We start from the raw sequence: 18,301 nt of genomic DNA, 5'->3' as shown, positions 1-18,301 counted from the left end.
GACCTACGAGTGTAGCATGTTTCAGTGTCATACATGGTCCGTTGGTCTAGGGGTATGATACTCGCTTCGGGTGTGAGTGGTCCCGGGTTCAAATCCTGGACGGACCCGAGGTTTGCAGAAGTATTTTGGTGACTATTTAAATGCAACTAGTTAAATTGTAGGACTACGAGTTGAGAATTTCTCGCTGTCATACATGATCCGTTGGTTTTGGGGTATGTTGCTCGCTTCGGGTGTGAGTGGTCCCGGGTTCAAATCCCGGACGGACCCGAGTTTTGCGGAAGTAATTTGGTGACTATTTAAATGTAACTAGTTAAATAGTAGGACTACGAGTTGAGCATGTTTCAATGTCATATTTCGTCCGTTGGTTTAGGGGTATGATACTCGCTTCGGGTGTGAGTAGTCCCGGGTTCTAATCCCGGACGGACCCGAGTTTTGCAGAAGTAATTTGGTGACTATTTAAATGCAACGAGTTAAATTGTAGGCCTACGAGTTGAGCATGTTTCAGTGTCATATTTCGTCCGTTGGTCTAGGGGTAAGATACTCGCTTAGGGTGCGAGGGGTCCCGGGTTCAAATCCCAGACGGACACGAGATTTTGCAGAAGTAATTTGGTGACTATTTAAATGCAACTAGTTATATTGTAGACCTACGAGTGTAGCATGTTTCAGTGTCATACAAGGTCCGTTGGTCTAGGGGTATGATACTCGCTTCGGGTGTGAGTTGTCCCGGGTTCAAATCCTGGACGGACCTTAGGTTTGCAGAAGTATTTTGGTGACTATTTAAATGCAACTAGTTAAATTGTAGGACTACGAGTTGAGAATGTCTCGCTGTCATACATGATCCGTTGGTTTTGGGGTATGTTACTCGCTTCGGGTGTGAGTGGTCACGGGTTCAAATCCCGGACGGATCCGAGTTTTGCAGAAGTAATTTGGTGACTATTTAAATGTAACTAGTTAAATAGTAGGACTACGAGTTGAGCATGTTTCAGTGTCATATTTCGTCCGTTGGTTTAGGGGTATGATACTCGCTTCGGATGTGATTAGTCCCGGGTTCAAATCCCGGACGGACCCGAGTTTTGCAGAAGTAATTTGGTGACTATTTAAATGCAACGAGTTATATTGTAGGGCTACGAGTGTAGCATGTTTCATTGTCATACATGGTCCGTTGGTCTAGGGGTATGATACTCGCTTCGGGTGTGAGTGGTCCCGGGTTCAAATCCTGGACGGACCCGAGGTTTGCAGAAGTATTTTGGTGACTATTTAAATGCAACTAGTTAAATTGTAGGACTACGAGTTGAGAATGTCTCGCTGTCATACATGATCCGTTGGTTTTGGGGTATGTTGCTCGCTTCGGGTGTGAGTGGTCCCGGGTTCAAATCCCGGACGGACCCGAGTTTTGCGGAAGTAATTTGGTGACTATTTAAATGTAACTAGTTAAATAGTAGGACTACGAGTTGAGCATGTTTCTATGTCATATTTCGTCCGTTGGTTTAGAGGTATGATACTCGCTTCGGGTGTGAGGGGTCCCGGGTTCAAATCCCAGACGGACACGAGATTTTGCAGAAGTAATTTGGTGACTATTTAAATGCAACTAGTTATATTGTAGACCTACGAGTGTAGTATGTTTCAGTGTCATACATGGTCCGTTGGTCTAGGGGTATGATACTCGCTTCGGGTGTGAGTGGTCCCGGGTTCAAATCCTGGACGGACCCGAGGTTTGCAGAAGTATTTTGGTGACTATTTAAATGCAACTAGTTAAATTGTAGGACTACGAGTTGAGAATGTCTCGCTGTCATACATGATCCGTTGGTTTTGGGGTATGTTGCTCGCTTCGGGTGTGAGTGGTCCCGGGTTCAAATCCCGGACGGACCCGAGGTTTGCAGAAGTATTTTGGTGACTATTTAAATGCAACTAGTTAAATTGTAGGACTACGGGTTGAGAATGTCTCGCTGTCATACATGATCCGTTGGTTTTGGGGTATGTTGCTCGCTTCGGGTGTGAGTGGTCCCGGGTTCAAATCCCGGACGGACCCGAGTTTTGCGGAAGTAATTTGGTGACTATTTAAATGTAACTAGTTAAATAGTAGGACTACGAGTTGAGCATGTTTCAATGTCATATTTCGTCCGTTGGTTTAGGGGTATGATACTCGCTTCGGGTGTGAGTAGTCCCGGGTTCTAATCCCGGACGGACCCGAGTTTTGCAGAAGTAATTTGGTGACTATTTAAATGCAACGAGTTAAATTGTAGGCCTACGAGTTGAGCATGTTTCAGTGTCATATTTCGTCCGTTGGTCTAGGGGTAAGATACTCGCTTAGGGTGCGAGGGGTCCCGGGTTCAAATCCCAGACGGACACGAGATTTTGCAGAAGTAATTTGGTGACTATTTAAATGCAACTAGTTATATTGTAGACCTACGAGTGTAGCATGTTTCAGTGTCATACAAGGTCCGTTGGTCTAGGGGTATGATACTCGCTTCGGGTGTGAGTTGTCCCGGGTTCAAATCCTGGACGGACCTTAGGTTTGCAGAAGTATTTTGGTGACTATTTAAATGCAACTAGTTAAATTGTAGGACTACGAGTTGAGAATGTCTCGCTGTCATACATGATCCGTTGGTTTTGGGGTATGTTACTCGCTTCGGGTGTGAGTGGTCACGGGTTCAAATCCCGGACGGATCCGAGTTTTGCAGAAGTAATTTGGTGACTATTTAAATGTAACTAGTTAAATAGTAGGACTACGAGTTGAGCATGTTTCAGTGTCATATTTCGTCCGTTGGTTTAGGGGTATGATACTCGCTTCGGATGTGATTAGTCCCGGGTTCAAATCCCGGACGGACCCGAGTTTTGCAGAAGTAATTTGGTGACTATTTAAATGCAACGAGTTATATTGTAGGCCTACGAGTGTAGCATGTTTCATTGTCATACATGGTCCGTTGGTCTAGGGGTATGATACTCGCTTCGGGTGTGAGTGGTCCCGGGTTCAAATCCTGGACGGACCCGAGGTTTGCAGAAGTATTTTGGTGACTATTTAAATGCAACTAGTTAAATTGTAGGACTACGAGTTGAGAATGTCTCGCTGTCATACATGATCCGTTGGTTTTGGGGTATGTTGCTCGCTTCGGGTGTGAGTGGTCCCGGGTTCAAATCCCGGACGGACCCGAGTTTTGCGGAAGTAATTTGGTGACTATTTAAATGTAACTAGTTAAATAGTAGGACTACGAGTTGAGCATGTTTCTATGTCATATTTCGTCCGTTGGTTTAGGGGTATGATACTCGCTTCGGGTGTGAGGGGTCCCGGGTTCAAATCCCAGACGGACACGAGATTTTGCAGAAGTAATTTGGTGACTATTTAAATGCAACTAGTTATATTGTAGACCTACGAGTGTAGCATGTTTCAGTGTCATACATGGTCCGTTGGTCTAGGGGTATGATACTCGCTTCGGGTGTGAGTGGTCCCGGGTTCAAATCCTGGACGGACCCGAGGTTTGCAGAAGTATTTTGGTGACTATTTAAATGCAACTAGTTAAATTGTAGGACTACGAGTTGAGAATGTCTCGCTGTCATACATGATCCGTTGGTTTTGGGGTATGTTGCTCGCTTCGGGTGTGAGTGGTCCCGGGTTCAAATCCCGGACGGACCCGAGGTTTGCAGAAGTATTTTGGTGACTATTTAAATGCAACTAGTTAAATTGTAGGACTACGAGTTGAGAATGTCTCGCTGTCATACATGATCCGTTGGTTTTGGGGTATGTTGCTCGCTTCGGGTGTGAGTGGTCCCGGGTTCAAATCCCGGACGGACCCGAGTTTTGCGGAAGTAATTTGGTGACTATTTAAATGTAACTAGTTAAATAGTAGGACTACGAGTTGAGCATGTTTCAATGTCATATTTCGTCCGTTGGTTTAGGGGTATGATACTCGCTTCGGGTGTGAGTAGTCCCGGGTTCTAATCCCGGACGGACCCGAGTTTTGCAGAAGTAATTTGGTGACTATTTAAATGCAACGAGTTAAATTGTAGGCCTACGAGTTGAGCATGTTTCAGTGTCATATTTCGTCCGTTGGTCTAGGGGTAAGATACTCGCTTAGGGTGCGAGGGGTCCCGGGTTCAAATCCCAGACGGACACGAGATTTTGCAGAAGTAATTTGGTGACTATTTAAATGCAACTAGTTATATTGTAGACCTACGAGTGTAGCATGTTTCAGTGTCATACAAGGTCCGTTGGTCTAGGGGTATGATAATCGCTTCGGGTGTGAGTTGTCCCGGGTTCAAATCCTGGACGGACCTTAGGTTTGCAGAAGTATTTTGGTGACTATTTAAATGCAACTAGTTAAATTGTAGGACTACGAGTTGAGAATGTCTCGCTGTCATACATGATCCGTTGGTTTTGGGGTATGTTACTCGCTTCGGGTGTGAGTGGTCACGGGTTCAAACCCCGAACGGATCCGAGTTTTGCAGAAGTAATTTGGTGACTATTTAAATGTAACTAGTTAAATAGTAGGACTACGAGTTGAGCATGTTTCAGTGTCATATTTCGTCCGTTGGTTTAGGGGTATGATACTCGCTTCGGATGTGATTAGTCCCGGGTTCAAATCCCGGACGGACCCGAGTTTTGCAGAAGTAATTTGGTGACTATTTAAATGCAACGAGTTATATTGTAGGCCTACGAGTGTAGCATGTTTCATTGTCATACATGGTCCGTTGGTCTAGGGGTATGATACTCGCTTCGGGTGTGAGTGGTCCCGGGTTCAAATCCCGGACGGACCCGAGTTATGCAGAAGAAATTTGGTGACTATTTAAATGTAACTAGTTAAATAGTAGGACTACGAGTTGAGCATGTTTCAGTGTCATATTTCGTCCGTTGGTTTAGGGGTATGATACTCGCTTCGGATGTGATTAGTCCCGGGTTCAAATCCCGGACGGACCCGAGTTTTGCAGAAGTAATTTGGTGACTATTTAAATGCAACGAGTTATATTGTAGGCCTACGAGTGTAGCATGTTTCATTGTCATACATGGTCCGTTGGTCTAGGGGTATGATACTCGCTTCGGGTGTGAGTGGTCCCGGGTTCAAATCCCGGACGGACCCGAGTTTTGCAGAAGTAATTTGGTGACTATTTAAATGCAACGAGTTAAATTGTAGGCCTACGAGTTGAGCATGTTTCAGTGTCATATTTCGTCCGTTGGTCTAGGGGTAAGATACTCGCTTAGGGTGCGAGGGGTCCCGGGTTCAAATCCCAGACGGACACGAGATTTTGCAGAAGTAATTTGGTGACTATTTAAATGCAACTAGTTATATTGTAGACCTACGAGTGTAGCATGTTTCAGTGTCATACAAGGTCCGTTGGTCTAGGGGTATGATAATCGCTTCGGGTGTGAGTTGTCCCGGGTTCAAATCCTGGACGGACCTTAGGTTTGCAGAAGTATTTTGGTGACTATTTAAATGCAACTAGTTAAATTGTAGGACTACGAGTTGAGAATGTCTCGCTGTCATACATGATCCGTTGGTTTTGGGGTATGTTACTCGCTTCGGGTGTGAGTGGTCACGGGTTCAAACCCCGAACGGATCCGAGTTTTGCAGAAGTAATTTGGTGACTATTTAAATGTAACTAGTTAAATAGTAGGACTACGAGTTGAGCATGTTTCAGTGTCATATTTCGTCCGTTGGTTTAGGGGTATGATACTCGCTTCGGATGTGATTAGTCCCGGGTTCAAATCCCGGACGGACCCGAGTTTTGCAGAAGTAATTTGGTGACTATTTAAATGCAACGAGTTATATTGTAGGCCTACGAGTGTAGCATGTTTCATTGTCATACATGGTCCGTTGGTCTAGGGGTATGATACTCGCTTCGGGTGTGAGTGGTCCCGGGTTCAAATCCCGGACGGACCCGAGTTATGCAGAAGAAATTTGGTGACTATTTAAATGTAACTAGTTAAATAGTAGGACTACGAGTTGAGCATGTTTCAGTGTCATATTTCGTCCGTTGGTCTAGGGGTAAGACACTCGCTTAGGGTGCGAGGGGTCCCGGGTTCAAATCCCAGACGGACACGAGTTTTTGCAGAAGTAATTTGGTGACTATTTAAATGCAACTAGTTATATTGTAGACCTACGAGTGTAGCATGTTTCAGTGTCATATATGGTCCGTTGGTCTAGGGGTATGATACTCGCTTCGGGTGTGAGTGGTCCCGGGTTCAAATCCCGGACGGACCCGAGTTTTGCAGAAGTAATTTGGTGACTACTTAAATGCAACTAATTAAATTGTAGGCCTACGAGTTGAGCATGTCTCGCTGTCATACATGATCCGGTGGTTTTGGGGTATGTTACTCGCTTCGGGTGTGAGTGGTCCCGGGTTCAAATCCCGGACGGACCCGAGTTTTGCGGAAGTAATTTGGTGACTATTTAAATGTAACTAGTTAAATAGTAGGACTACGAGTTGAGCATGTTTCTATGTCATATTTCGTCCGTTGGTTTAGGGGTATGATACTCGCTTCGGGTGTGAGTAGTCCGGGTTCAAATCCCGGACGGACCCAAGTTTTGCAGAAGTAATTTGGTGACTATTTAAATGCAACGAGTTAAATTGTAGGCCTACGAGTTGAGCATGTTTCAGTGTCATATTTCGTCCGTTGGTCTAGGGGTAAGATACTCGCTTAGGGTGCGAGGGGTCCCGGGTTCAAATCCCAGACGGACACGAGATTTTGCAGAAGTAATTTGGTGACTATTTAAATGCAACTAGTTATATTGTAGACCTACGAGTGTAGCATGTTTCAGTGTCATACATGGTCCGTTGGTCTAGGGGTATGATACTCGCTTCGGGTGTGAGTGGTCCCGGGTTCAAATCCTGGACGGACCCGAGGTTTGAAGAAGTATTTTGGTGACTATTTAAATGCAACTAGTTAAATTGTAGGACTACGAGTTGAGAATGTCTCGCTGTCATACATGATCCGTTGGTTTTGGGGTATATTGCTCGCTTCGGGTGTGAGTGGTCCCGGGTTCAAATCCCGGACGGACTCGAGGTTTGCAGAAGTATTTTGGTGACTATTTAAATGCAACTAGTTAAATTGTAGGACTACGAGTTGAGAATGTCTCGCTGTCATACATGGTCCGTTGGTCTAGGGGTATGATACTCGCTTCGGGTGTGAGTGGTCCCGGGTTCAAATCCCGGACGGACCCGAGTTATGCAGAAGAAATTTGGTGACTATTTAAATGTAACTAGTTAAATAGTAGGACTACGAGTTGAGCATGTTTCAGTGTCATATTTCGTCCGTTGGTTTAGGGGTATGATACTCGCTTCGGATGTGATTAGTCCCGGGTTCAAATCCCGGACGGACCCGAGTTTTGCAGAAGTAATTTGGTGACTATTTAAATGCAACGAGTTATATTGTAGGCCTACGAGTGTAGCATGTTTCATTGTCATACATGGTCCGTTGGTCTAGGGGTATGATACTCGCTTCGGGTGTGAGTGGTCCCGGGTTCAAATCCCGGACGGACCCGAGTTTTGCAGAAGTAATTTGGTGACTATTTAAATGCAACGAGTTAAATTGTAGGCCTACGAGTTGAGCATGTTTCAGTGTCATATTTCGTCCGTTGGTCTAGGGGTAAGATACTCGCTTAGGGTGCGAGGGGTCCCGGGTTCAAATCCCAGACGGACACGAGATTTTGCAGAAGTAATTTGGTGACTATTTAAATGCAACTAGTTATATTGTAGACCTACGAGTGTAGCATGTTTCAGTGTCATACAAGGTCCGTTGGTCTAGGGGTATGATAATCGCTTCGGGTGTGAGTTGTCCCGGGTTCAAATCCTGGACGGACCTTAGGTTTGCAGAAGTATTTTGGTGACTATTTAAATGCAACTAGTTAAATTGTAGGACTACGAGTTGAGAATGTCTCGCTGTCATACATGATCCGTTGGTTTTGGGGTATGTTACTCGCTTCGGGTGTGAGTGGTCACGGGTTCAAACCCCGAACGGATCCGAGTTTTGCAGAAGTAATTTGGTGACTATTTAAATGTAACTAGTTAAATAGTAGGACTACGAGTTGAGCATGTTTCAGTGTCATATTTCGTCCGTTGGTTTAGGGGTATGATACTCGCTTCGGATGTGATTAGTCCCGGGTTCAAATCCCGGACGGACCCGAGTTTTGCAGAAGTAATTTGGTGACTATTTAAATGCAACGAGTTATATTGTAGGCCTACGAGTGTAGCATGTTTCATTGTCATACATGGTCCGTTGGTCTAGGGGTATGATACTCGCTTCGGGTGTGAGTGGTCCCGGGTTCAAATCCCGGACGGACCCGAGTTATGCAGAAGAAATTTGGTGACTATTTAAATGTAACTAGTTAAATAGTAGGACTACGAGTTGAGCATGTTTCAGTGTCATATTTCGTCCGTTGGTCTAGGGGTAAGACACTCGCTTAGGGTGCGAGGGGTCCCGGGTTCAAATCCCAGACGGACACGAGTTTTTGCAGAAGTAATTTGGTGACTATTTAAATGCAACTAGTTATATTGTAGACCTACGAGTGTAGCATGTTTCAGTGTCATATATGGTCCGTTGGTCTAGGGGTATGATACTCGCTTCGGGTGTGAGTGGTCCCGGGTTCAAATCCCGGACGGACCCGAGTTTTGCAGAAGTAATTTGGTGACTACTTAAATGCAACTAATTAAATTGTAGGCCTACGAGTTGAGCATGTCTCGCTGTCATACATGATCCGGTGGTTTTGGGGTATGTTACTCGCTTCGGGTGTGAGTGGTCCCGGGTTCAAATCCCGGACGGACCCGAGTTTTGCGGAAGTAATTTGGTGACTATTTAAATGTAACTAGTTAAATAGTAGGACTACGAGTTGAGCATGTTTCTATGTCATATTTCGTCCGTTGGTTTAGGGGTATGATACTCGCTTCGGGTGTGAGTAGTCCGGGTTCAAATCCCGGACGGACCCAAGTTTTGCAGAAGTAATTTGGTGACTATTTAAATGCAACGAGTTAAATTGTAGGCCTACGAGTTGAGCATGTTTCAGTGTCATATTTCGTCCGTTGGTCTAGGGGTAAGATACTCGCTTAGGGTGCGAGGGGTCCCGGGTTCAAATCCCAGACGGACACGAGATTTTGCAGAAGTAATTTGGTGACTATTTAAATGCAACTAGTTATATTGTAGACCTACGAGTGTAGCATGTTTCAGTGTCATACATGGTCCGTTGGTCTAGGGGTATGATACTCGCTTCGGGTGTGAGTGGTCCCGGGTTCAAATCCTGGACGGACCCGAGGTTTGAAGAAGTATTTTGGTGACTATTTAAATGCAACTAGTTAAATTGTAGGACTACGAGTTGAGAATGTCTCGCTGTCATACATGATCCGTTGGTTTTGGGGTATATTGCTCGCTTCGGGTGTGAGTGGTCCCGGGTTCAAATCCCGGACGGACTCGAGGTTTGCAGAAGTATTTTGGTGACTATTTAAATGCAACTAGTTAAATTGTAGGACTACGAGTTGAGAATGTCTCGCTGTCATACATGATCCGTTGGTTTTGGGGTATGTTGCTCGCTTCGGGTGTGAGTGGTCCCGGGTTCAAATCCCGGACGGACCCGAGTTTTGCGGAAGTAATTTGGTGACTATTTAAATGTAACTAGTTAAATAGTAGGACTACGAGTTGAGCATGTTTCAATGTCATATTTCGTCCGTTGGTTTAGGGGTATGATACTCGCTTCGGGTGTGAGTAGTCCCGGGTTCTAATCCCGGACGGACCCGAGTTTTGCAGAAGTAATTTGGTGACTATTTAAATGCAACGAGTTAAATTGTAGGCCTACGAGTTGAGCATGTTTCAGTGTCATATTTCGTCCGTTGGTCTAGGGGTAAGATACTCGCTTAGGGTGCGAGGGGTCCCGGGTTCAAATCCCAGACGGACACGAGATTTTGCAGAAGTAATTTGGTGACTTTTTAAATGCAACTAGTTATATTGTAGACCTACGAGTGTAGCATGTTTCAGTGTCATACATGGTCCGTTGGTCTAGGGGTATGATAATCGCTTCGGGTGTGAGTGGTCTCGGGTTCAAATCCCGGACGGACCCGAGTTTTGCAGAAGTAATTTGGTGACTATTTAAATGTAACTAGTTAAATAGTAGGACTACGAGTTGAGCATGTTTCAATGTCATATTTCGTCCGTTGGTTTAGGGGTATGATACTCGCTTCGGGTGTGAGTAGTCCCGGGTTCAAATCCCGGACGGACCCGAGTTTTGCAGAAGTAATTTGGTGACTATTTAAATGCAACGAGTTAAATTGTAGGCCTACGAGTTGAGCATGTTTCAGTGTCATATTTCGTCCGTTGGTCTAGGGGTAAGATACTCGCTTAGGGTGCGAGGGGTCCCGGGTTCAAATCCCAGACGGACACGAGATTTTGCAGAAGTAATTTGGTGACTATTTAAATGCAACTAGTTATATTGTAGACCTACGAGTGTAGCATGTTTCAGTGTCATACATGGTCCGTTGGTCTAGGGGTATGATACTCGCTTCGGGTGTGAGTGGTCCCGGGTTCAAATCCCGGACGGACCCGAGTTTTGCAGAAGTAATTTGGTGACTATTTAAATGCAACGAGTTAAATTGTAGGCCTACGAGTTGAGCATGTTTCAGTGTCATATTTCGTCCGTTGGTCTAGGGGTATGATACTCGCTTACGGTGCGAGGGGTCCCGGGTTCAATCCCAGACGGACACGAGTTTTTGCAGAAGTAATTTGGTGACTATTTAAATGTAACTAGTTAAATAGTAGGACTACGAGTTGAGCATGTTTCAGTGTCATATTTCGTCCGTTGGTTTAGGGGTATGATACTCGCTTCGGATGTGATTAGTCCCGGGTTCAAATCCCGGACGGACCCGAGTTTTGCAGAAGTAATTTGGTGACTATTTAAATGCAACGAGTTATATTGTAGGCCTACGAGTGTAGCATGTTTCATTGTCATACATGGTCCGTTGGTCTAGGGGTATGATACTCGCTTCGGGTGTGAGTGGTCCCGGGTTCAAATCCCGGACGGACCCGAGTTATGCAGAAGAAATTTGGTGACTATTTAAATGTAACTAGTTAAATAGTAGGACTACGAGTTGAGCATGTTTCAGTGTCATATTTCGTCCGTTGGTCTAGGGGTAAGACACTCGCTTAGGGTGCGAGGGGTCCCGGGTTCAAATCCCAGACGGACACGAGTTTTTGCAGAAGTAATTTGGTGACTATTTAAATGCAACTAGTTATATTGTAGACCTACGAGTGTAGCATGTTTCAGTGTCATATATGGTCCGTTGGTCTAGGGGTATGATACTCGCTTCGGGTGTGAGTGGTCCCGGGTTCAAATCCCGGACGGACCCGAGTTTTGCAGAAGTAATTTGGTGACTACTTAAATGCAACTAATTAAATTGTAGGCCTACGAGTTGAGCATGTCTCGCTGTCATACATGATCCGGTGGTTTTGGGGTATGTTACTCGCTTCGGGTGTGAGTGGTCCCGGGTTCAAATCCCGGACGGACCCGAGTTTTGCGGAAGTAATTTGGTGACTATTTAAATGTAACTAGTTAAATAGTAGGACTACGAGTTGAGCATGTTTCTATGTCATATTTCGTCCGTTGGTTTAGGGGTATGATACTCGCTTCGGGTGTGAGTAGTCCGGGTTCAAATCCCGGACGGACCCAAGTTTTGCAGAAGTAATTTGGTGACTATTTAAATGCAACGAGTTAAATTGTAGGCCTACGAGTTGAGCATGTTTCAGTGTCATATTTCGTCCGTTGGTCTAGGGGTAAGATACTCGCTTAGGGTGCGAGGGGTCCCGGGTTCAAATCCCAGACGGACACGAGATTTTGCAGAAGTAATTTGGTGACTATTTAAATGCAACTAGTTATATTGTAGACCTACGAGTGTAGCATGTTTCAGTGTCATACATGGTCCGTTGGTCTAGGGGTATGATACTCGCTTCGGGTGTGAGTGGTCCCGGGTTCAAATCCTGGACGGACCCGAGGTTTGAAGAAGTATTTTGGTGACTATTTAAATGCAACTAGTTAAATTGTAGGACTACGAGTTGAGAATGTCTCGCTGTCATACATGATCCGTTGGTTTTGGGGTATATTGCTCGCTTCGGGTGTGAGTGGTCCCGGGTTGAAATCCCGGACGGACTCGAGGTTTGCAGAAGTATTTTGGTGACTATTTAAATGCAACTAGTTAAATTGTAGGACTACGAGTTGAGAATGTCTCGCTGTCATACATGATCCGTTGGTTTTGGGGTATGTTGCTCGCTTCGGGTGTGAGTGGTCCCGGGTTCAAATCCCGGACGGACCCGAGTTTTGCGGAAGTAATTTGGTGACTATTTAAATGTAACTAGTTAAATAGTAGGACTACGAGTTGAGCATGTTTCAATGTCATATTTCGTCCGTTGGTTTAGGGGTATGATACTCGCTTCGGGTGTGAGTAGTCCCGGGTTCTAATCCCGGACGGACCCGAGTTTTGCAGAAGTAATTTGGTGACTATTTAAATGCAACGAGTTAAATTGTAGGCCTACGAGTTGAGCATGTTTCAGTGTCATATTTCGTCCGTTGGTCTAGGGGTAAGATACTCGCTTAGGGTGCGAGGGGTCCCGGGTTCAAATCCCAGACGGACACGAGATTTTGCAGAAGTAATTTGGTGACTTTTTAAATGCAACTAGTTATATTGTAGACCTACGAGTGTGGCATGTTTCAGTGTCATACATGGTCCGTTGGTCTAGGGGTATGATAATCGCTTCGGGTGTGAGTGGTCTCGGGTTCAAATCCCGGACGGACCCGAGTTTTGCAGAAGTAATTTGGTGACTATTTAAATGTAACTAGTTAAATAGTAGGACTACGAGTTGAGCATGTTTCAATGTCATATTTCGTCCGTTGGTTTAGGGGTATGATACTCGCTTCGGGTGTGAGTAGTCCCGGGTTCAAATCCCGGACGGACCCGAGTTTTGCAGAAGTAATTTGGTGACTATTTAAATGCAACGAGTTAAATTGTAGGCCTACGAGTTGAGCATGTTTCAGTGTCATATTTCGTCCGTTGGTCTAGGGGTAAGATACTCGCTTAGGGTGCGAGGGGTCCCGGGTTCAAATCCCAGACGGACACGAGATTTTGCAGAAGTAATTTGGTGACTATTTAAATGCAACTAGTTATATTGTAGACCTACGAGTGTAGCATGTTTCAGTGTCATACATGGTCCGTTGGTCTAGGGGTATGATACTCGCTTCGGGTGTGAGTGGTCCCGGGTTCAAATCCCGGACGGACCCGAGTTTTGCAGAAGTAATTTGGTGACTATTTAAATGCAACGAGTTAAATTGTAGGCCTACGAGTTGAGCATGTTTCAGTGTCATATTTCGTCCGTTGGTCTAGGGGTATGATACTCGCTTACGGTGCGAGGGGTCCCGGGTTCAATCCCAGACGGACACGAGTTTTTGCAGAAGTAATTTGGTGACTATTTAAATGCAACTTGTTATATTGTAGGCCTACGAGTGTAGCATGTTTCAGTGTCATACATGGTCCGTTGGTCTAGGGGTATGATACTCGCTTCGGGTGTGAGTGGTCCCGGGTTCAAATCCTGGACGGACCCGAGGTTTGCAGAAGTATTTTGGTGACTATTTAAATGCAACTAGTTAAATTGTAGGACTACGAGTTGAGAATGTCTCGCTGTCATATTTCGTCCGTTGGTCTAGGGGTAAGATACTCGCTTAGGGTGCAAGGGGTCCCGGGTTCAAATCCCAGACGGACACGAGATTTTGCAGAAGTAATTTGGTGACTATTTAAATGCAACTAGTTATATTGTAGACCTACGAGTGTAGCATGTTTCAGTGTCATACATGGTCCGTTCGTCTAGGGGTATGATACTCGCTTCGGGTGTGAGTGGTCCCGGGTTCAAATCCTGGACGGACCCGAGGTTTGCAGAAGTATTTTGGTGACTATTTAAATGCAACTAGTTAAATTGTAGGACTACGAGTTGAGAATGTCTCGCTGTCATACATGATCCGTTGGTTTTGGGGTATGTTGCTCGCTTCGGGTGTGAGTGGTCCCGGGTTCAAATCCCGGACGGACCCGAGGTTTGCAGAAGTATTTTGGTGACTATTTAAATGCAACTAGTTAAATTGTAGGACTACGAGTTGAGAATGTCTCGCTGTCATACATGATCCGTTGGTTTTGGGGTATGTTGCTCGCTTCGGGTGTGAGTGGTCCCGGGTTCAAATCCCGGACGGACCCGAGTTTTGCGGAAGTAATTTGGTGACTATTTAAATGTAACTAGTTAAATAGTAGGACTACGAGTTGAGCATGTTTCAATGTCATATTTCGTCCGTTGGTTTAGGGGTATGATACTCGCTTCGGGTGTGAGTAGTCCCGGGTTCTAATCCCGGACGGACCCGAGTTTTGCAGAAGTAATTTGGTGACTATTTAAATGCAACGAGTTAAATTGTAGGCCTACGAGTTGAGCTTGTTTCAGTGTCATATTTCGTCCGTTGGTCTAGGGGTAAGATACTCGCTTAGGGTGCGAGGGGTCCCGGGTTCAAATCCCAGACGGACACGAGATTTTGCAGAAGTAATTTGGTGACTATTTAAATGCAACTAGTTATATTGTAGACCTACGAGTGTAGCATGTTTCAGTGTCATACAAGGTCCGTTGGTCTAGGGGTATGATACTCGCTTCGGGTGTGAGTTGTCCCGGGTTCAAATCCTGGACGGACCCGAGGTTTGCAGAAGTATTTTGGTGACTATTTAAATGCAACTAGTTAAATTGTATTACTACGAGTTGAGAATGTCTCGCTGTCATACATGATCCGTTGGTTTTGGGGTATGTTACTCGCTTCGGGTGTGAGTGGTCACGGGTTCAAATCCCGGACGGATCCGAGTTTTGCAGAAGTAATTTGGTGACTATTTAAATGTAACTAGTTAAATAGTAGGACTACGAGTTGAGCATGTTTCAGTGTCATATTTCGTCCGTTGGTTTAGGGGTATGATACTCGCTTCGGATGTGATTAGTCCCGGGTTCAAATCCCGGACGGACCCGAGTTTTGCAGAAGTAATTTGGTGACTATTTAAATGCAACGAGTTATATTGTAGGCCTACGAGTGTAGCATGTTTCATTGTCATACATGGTCCGTTGGTCTAGGGGTATGATACTCGCTTCGGGTGTGAGTGGTCCCGGGTTCAAATCCCGGACGGACCCGAGTTATGCAGAAGTAATTTGGTGACTATTTAAATGTAACTAGTTAAATAGTAGGACTACGAGTTGAGCATGTTTCAGTGTCATATTTCGTCCGTTGGTCTAGGGGTAAGATACTCGCTTAGGGTGCGAGGGGTCCCGGGTTCAAATCCCAGACGGACACGAGATTTTGCAGAAGTAATTTGGTGACTATTTAAATGCAACTAGTTATATTGTAGACCTACGAGTGTAGCATGTTTCAGTGTCATACAAGGTCCGTTGGTCTAGGGGTATGATACTCGCTTCGGGTGTGAGTTGTCCCGGGTTCAAATCCTGGATGGACCCGAGGTTTGCAGAATCATTTTGGTGACTATTTAAATGCAACTAGTTAAATTGTAGGACTACGAGTTGAGAATGTCTCGCTGTCATACATGATCCGATGGTTTTGGGGTATGTTACTCGCTTCGGGTGTGAGTGGTCACGGGTTCAAATCCCGGACGGATCCGAGTTTTGCAGAAGTAATTTGGTGACTATTTAAATGTAACTAGTTAAATAGTAGGACTACGAGTTGAGCATGTTTCAGTGTCATATTTCGTCCGTTGGTTTAGGGGTATGATACTCGCTTCGGATGTGATTAGTCCCGGGTTCAAATCCCGGACGGACCCGAGTTTTGCAGAAGTAATTTGGTGACTATTTAAATGCAACGAGTTATATTGTAGGCCTACGAGTGTAGCATGTTTCATTGTCATACATGGTCCGTTGGTCTAGGGGTATGATACTCGCTTCGGGTGTGAGTGGTCCCGGGTTCAAATCCCGGACGGACCCGAGTTTTGCGGAAGTAATTTGGTGACTATTTAAATGTAACTAGTTAAATAGTAGGACTACGAGTTGAGCATGTTTCTATGTCATATTTCGTCCGTTGGTTTAGGGGTATGATACTCGCTTCGGGTGTGAGTAGTCCGGGTTCAAATCCCGGACAGACCCGAGTTTTGCAGAAGTAATTTGGTGACTATTTAAATGCAACGAGTTAAATTGTAGGCCTACGAGTTGAGCATGTTTCAGTGTCATATTTCGTCCGTTGGTCTAGGGGTAAGATACCCGCTTAGGGTGCGAGGGGTCCCGGGAGTAGTAAGTTACCACACTTTTAGGCATGCAAATTAGCCAACAATGATCCAAATTTGCATAATTCAGAAATCCCACTTTTGACTATGCAAATTAGGATCTAAATTTGTATAATTCAGAGATCCGACCTTAAACATGTAAATGAACCGAAAATGATTATAATTTGCATAATTCAGAATCCCACGCCTGTCAATCAAATGCGAGTCACGTGTGAGTCACGTGTAGTGTTGTGACGTAGGTAAAATTTGTAAGATATATCAGCAACAGTGGTTGAAATTATATTAGTTCGGGACAAAACGTAAAGCTATAATGAACTGGGAAAAACTACGGCTCGAAACTTTTAAAGATTACCCCGTTAGTAATATAAAACCGTCAGAGTTTGCGAAACATGGTTTTTATTATTTAAAGAAGGGCGACGCCGTTAAATGTTTTTATTGCGATATAACATTACATAGTTGGAAAGCTAATGATAAAGTAAATGAGGTGCATCGGAAATATTCCCCGGAATGCCCAATTGTGAAAGGGTTTTCGACATGCAACATACCCATACATTGTTCTATCGATGAGATAGGGAGAGATGTACCACCAACGGAGAAATACGTTTCAACTACAAGCAAATCCAAGACTGAAGAATATTGTAATAATCGATGTTGTACGCAGCGTGTTTTACAGGTTGTAAAAGAAAATGTCTGTTTAGCTGGGTTATTACTTATCCTTCCCATAACTGTACCTGTAGGAGTTATTTGTGGAATGTTATCTATGAACCCAGGAGTAGCGCTTCTTGGTTTTTATCCTGTACTCTTACCGATTTTAGATCAGAATTTTTTTAAAACAGGATTGTGTCAATGGTGTAAAAAACAAATCAAAGGATGAAATAAATTTTTTAAAAAACAATGTTTATTTGTATTGATTACATCACGATTAAATTCTGCGATAAATATTCCAAAAATTTGGAAATAAATTTAAAAAGTGTCTTTCCATCCGCTCCAAGTCTTGATGATAATAATAATCAATAGCGTCTTTTGAAAATACTTTAAAAGTGGGGTCATACGCTAATCTCAAGTTTCTATCTTTCAAAATACTTGGAAGATATGGAGATCTTGTAATGAGACTAAATTTATTTTTAAATTTTTCGAAAGTGAAAGTTAAATCCATTAAAGAATGATTATATTTATGCAATTCTTCAATAACTACGCTAATATATAATAACTTAAACAAACTAACAGTATAACTAACAGGTGTAATAATATATTTAATATGGGGGTTGTCATTGCATTGTCTGTTCTTTATAGTCAAACGAGTGTTGAATTCATACAAAAGTTTTATAATTGCAGTATTTAATACCGATTCAACGCTCGCTTGATCGTGACACACATACCCTAAAACGTACGCTGCTCGATAACATTGATCAAGTTCATTAGGGTTGTATTTATGTAAACTTCCTAGTTTACATGCCGAACTACAAACGTAGCGTCCACAATCTCGGGTATTGATAGAGGTCCAATCTTTCCATCCATCATGTCGGTAGTAAGATATTTTAACGATGTTGTTAGCGCACAAGTTTTTAAACATTTCGCGACGTACAAGTTGATTAATGACACTCTTCGATATTAGATTGTTTCCTTCAAACTTTTTACGATTGTTCTCAATTTCGATCAAACATAATGTACCTAATCGAGGTATCTCGTTTGCACCTTCTGATTTAATACTAAAAGGTTTGCAACACACATAACTCGAAAACCGATGATTTATATTTTTACGCGATTCAATACCAAAAACGTTCTCCATTTTTGAGAATTTTTATTTCCCCAAAAGGTGATGGTTCACTATCTCGTGAATTATAATTGACAGCGTTCTTTAAAAATAACTTCTTTCTGGGGTTAAATTCTGCGAAAATAATTCCAAAAACTTGGAAATGAATATAACATTTTTTGTTCTATTTTTTGCAACTCTAGGCGTGCATAATTAACAGCGTCTTTTGAAAATACTTTAAAAGTGGGGTCATATATTAAACCGATTTTATCTCTCAAAATTCTTGGA

General features: G+C 43.8%; 25 non-coding genes across 25 annotated transcripts; all 25 read left to right on the top strand.

Moving 5' to 3' along the window:
• The first annotated feature begins 35 nt into the window (after positions 1 to 35).
• Positions 36 to 107, top strand: TRNAP-CGG (transfer RNA proline (anticodon CGG)). The gene has a single exon. It is a non-coding gene; the product is annotated as a tRNA-Pro (tRNA).
• A 569-nt stretch (positions 108 to 676) lies between these two features.
• Positions 677 to 748, top strand: TRNAP-CGG (transfer RNA proline (anticodon CGG)). The gene has a single exon. It is a non-coding gene; the product is annotated as a tRNA-Pro (tRNA).
• Positions 749 to 1,156: 408 nt separating this feature from the next.
• Positions 1,157 to 1,228, top strand: TRNAP-CGG (transfer RNA proline (anticodon CGG)). The gene has a single exon. It is a non-coding gene; the product is annotated as a tRNA-Pro (tRNA).
• A 409-nt stretch (positions 1,229 to 1,637) lies between these two features.
• Positions 1,638 to 1,709, top strand: TRNAP-CGG (transfer RNA proline (anticodon CGG)). The gene has a single exon. It is a non-coding gene; the product is annotated as a tRNA-Pro (tRNA).
• Positions 1,710 to 2,438: 729 nt separating this feature from the next.
• TRNAP-CGG (transfer RNA proline (anticodon CGG)) lies at positions 2,439 to 2,510 on the top strand. The gene has a single exon. It is a non-coding gene; the product is annotated as a tRNA-Pro (tRNA).
• A 408-nt stretch (positions 2,511 to 2,918) lies between these two features.
• TRNAP-CGG (transfer RNA proline (anticodon CGG)) lies at positions 2,919 to 2,990 on the top strand. The gene has a single exon. It is a non-coding gene; the product is annotated as a tRNA-Pro (tRNA).
• Positions 2,991 to 3,399: 409 nt separating this feature from the next.
• TRNAP-CGG (transfer RNA proline (anticodon CGG)) lies at positions 3,400 to 3,471 on the top strand. The gene has a single exon. It is a non-coding gene; the product is annotated as a tRNA-Pro (tRNA).
• A 1,209-nt stretch (positions 3,472 to 4,680) lies between these two features.
• Positions 4,681 to 4,752, top strand: TRNAP-CGG (transfer RNA proline (anticodon CGG)). The gene has a single exon. It is a non-coding gene; the product is annotated as a tRNA-Pro (tRNA).
• Positions 4,753 to 5,000: 248 nt separating this feature from the next.
• TRNAP-CGG (transfer RNA proline (anticodon CGG)) lies at positions 5,001 to 5,072 on the top strand. The gene has a single exon. It is a non-coding gene; the product is annotated as a tRNA-Pro (tRNA).
• A 729-nt stretch (positions 5,073 to 5,801) lies between these two features.
• TRNAP-CGG (transfer RNA proline (anticodon CGG)) lies at positions 5,802 to 5,873 on the top strand. Its single transcript has one exon. It is a non-coding gene; the product is annotated as a tRNA-Pro (tRNA).
• Positions 5,874 to 6,122: 249 nt separating this feature from the next.
• Positions 6,123 to 6,194, top strand: TRNAP-CGG (transfer RNA proline (anticodon CGG)). Its single transcript has one exon. It is a non-coding gene; the product is annotated as a tRNA-Pro (tRNA).
• A 568-nt stretch (positions 6,195 to 6,762) lies between these two features.
• TRNAP-CGG (transfer RNA proline (anticodon CGG)) lies at positions 6,763 to 6,834 on the top strand. The gene has a single exon. It is a non-coding gene; the product is annotated as a tRNA-Pro (tRNA).
• Positions 6,835 to 7,082: 248 nt separating this feature from the next.
• On the top strand, positions 7,083 to 7,154 carry TRNAP-CGG (transfer RNA proline (anticodon CGG)). The gene has a single exon. It is a non-coding gene; the product is annotated as a tRNA-Pro (tRNA).
• Positions 7,155 to 7,402: 248 nt separating this feature from the next.
• TRNAP-CGG (transfer RNA proline (anticodon CGG)) lies at positions 7,403 to 7,474 on the top strand. Its single transcript has one exon. It is a non-coding gene; the product is annotated as a tRNA-Pro (tRNA).
• Positions 7,475 to 8,203: 729 nt separating this feature from the next.
• Positions 8,204 to 8,275, top strand: TRNAP-CGG (transfer RNA proline (anticodon CGG)). Its single transcript has one exon. It is a non-coding gene; the product is annotated as a tRNA-Pro (tRNA).
• A 249-nt stretch (positions 8,276 to 8,524) lies between these two features.
• On the top strand, positions 8,525 to 8,596 carry TRNAP-CGG (transfer RNA proline (anticodon CGG)). The gene has a single exon. It is a non-coding gene; the product is annotated as a tRNA-Pro (tRNA).
• A 568-nt stretch (positions 8,597 to 9,164) lies between these two features.
• Positions 9,165 to 9,236, top strand: TRNAP-CGG (transfer RNA proline (anticodon CGG)). The gene has a single exon. It is a non-coding gene; the product is annotated as a tRNA-Pro (tRNA).
• Positions 9,237 to 10,446: 1,210 nt separating this feature from the next.
• TRNAP-CGG (transfer RNA proline (anticodon CGG)) lies at positions 10,447 to 10,518 on the top strand. Its single transcript has one exon. It is a non-coding gene; the product is annotated as a tRNA-Pro (tRNA).
• Positions 10,519 to 10,926: 408 nt separating this feature from the next.
• Positions 10,927 to 10,998, top strand: TRNAP-CGG (transfer RNA proline (anticodon CGG)). The gene has a single exon. It is a non-coding gene; the product is annotated as a tRNA-Pro (tRNA).
• Positions 10,999 to 11,247: 249 nt separating this feature from the next.
• Positions 11,248 to 11,319, top strand: TRNAP-CGG (transfer RNA proline (anticodon CGG)). Its single transcript has one exon. It is a non-coding gene; the product is annotated as a tRNA-Pro (tRNA).
• A 568-nt stretch (positions 11,320 to 11,887) lies between these two features.
• On the top strand, positions 11,888 to 11,959 carry TRNAP-CGG (transfer RNA proline (anticodon CGG)). The gene has a single exon. It is a non-coding gene; the product is annotated as a tRNA-Pro (tRNA).
• Positions 11,960 to 13,169: 1,210 nt separating this feature from the next.
• Positions 13,170 to 13,241, top strand: TRNAP-CGG (transfer RNA proline (anticodon CGG)). Its single transcript has one exon. It is a non-coding gene; the product is annotated as a tRNA-Pro (tRNA).
• Positions 13,242 to 13,489: 248 nt separating this feature from the next.
• TRNAP-CGG (transfer RNA proline (anticodon CGG)) lies at positions 13,490 to 13,561 on the top strand. Its single transcript has one exon. It is a non-coding gene; the product is annotated as a tRNA-Pro (tRNA).
• Positions 13,562 to 15,091: 1,530 nt separating this feature from the next.
• On the top strand, positions 15,092 to 15,163 carry TRNAP-CGG (transfer RNA proline (anticodon CGG)). The gene has a single exon. It is a non-coding gene; the product is annotated as a tRNA-Pro (tRNA).
• Positions 15,164 to 15,892: 729 nt separating this feature from the next.
• On the top strand, positions 15,893 to 15,964 carry TRNAP-CGG (transfer RNA proline (anticodon CGG)). The gene has a single exon. It is a non-coding gene; the product is annotated as a tRNA-Pro (tRNA).
• Positions 15,965 to 18,301: the final 2,337 nt, after the last annotated feature.

Source organism: Phalangium opilio, unplaced genomic scaffold, assembly GCF_054372755.1.
Source record: "Phalangium opilio isolate 3A_F unplaced genomic scaffold, DU_Popi_V2 ptg000487l_1, whole genome shotgun sequence".
Classification (NCBI taxonomy): domain Eukaryota; kingdom Metazoa; phylum Arthropoda; class Arachnida; order Opiliones; family Phalangiidae; genus Phalangium; species Phalangium opilio.
Note: the sequence above shows the minus strand (reverse complement) of the source record. Positions and strands in the feature narration are given on the sequence as shown.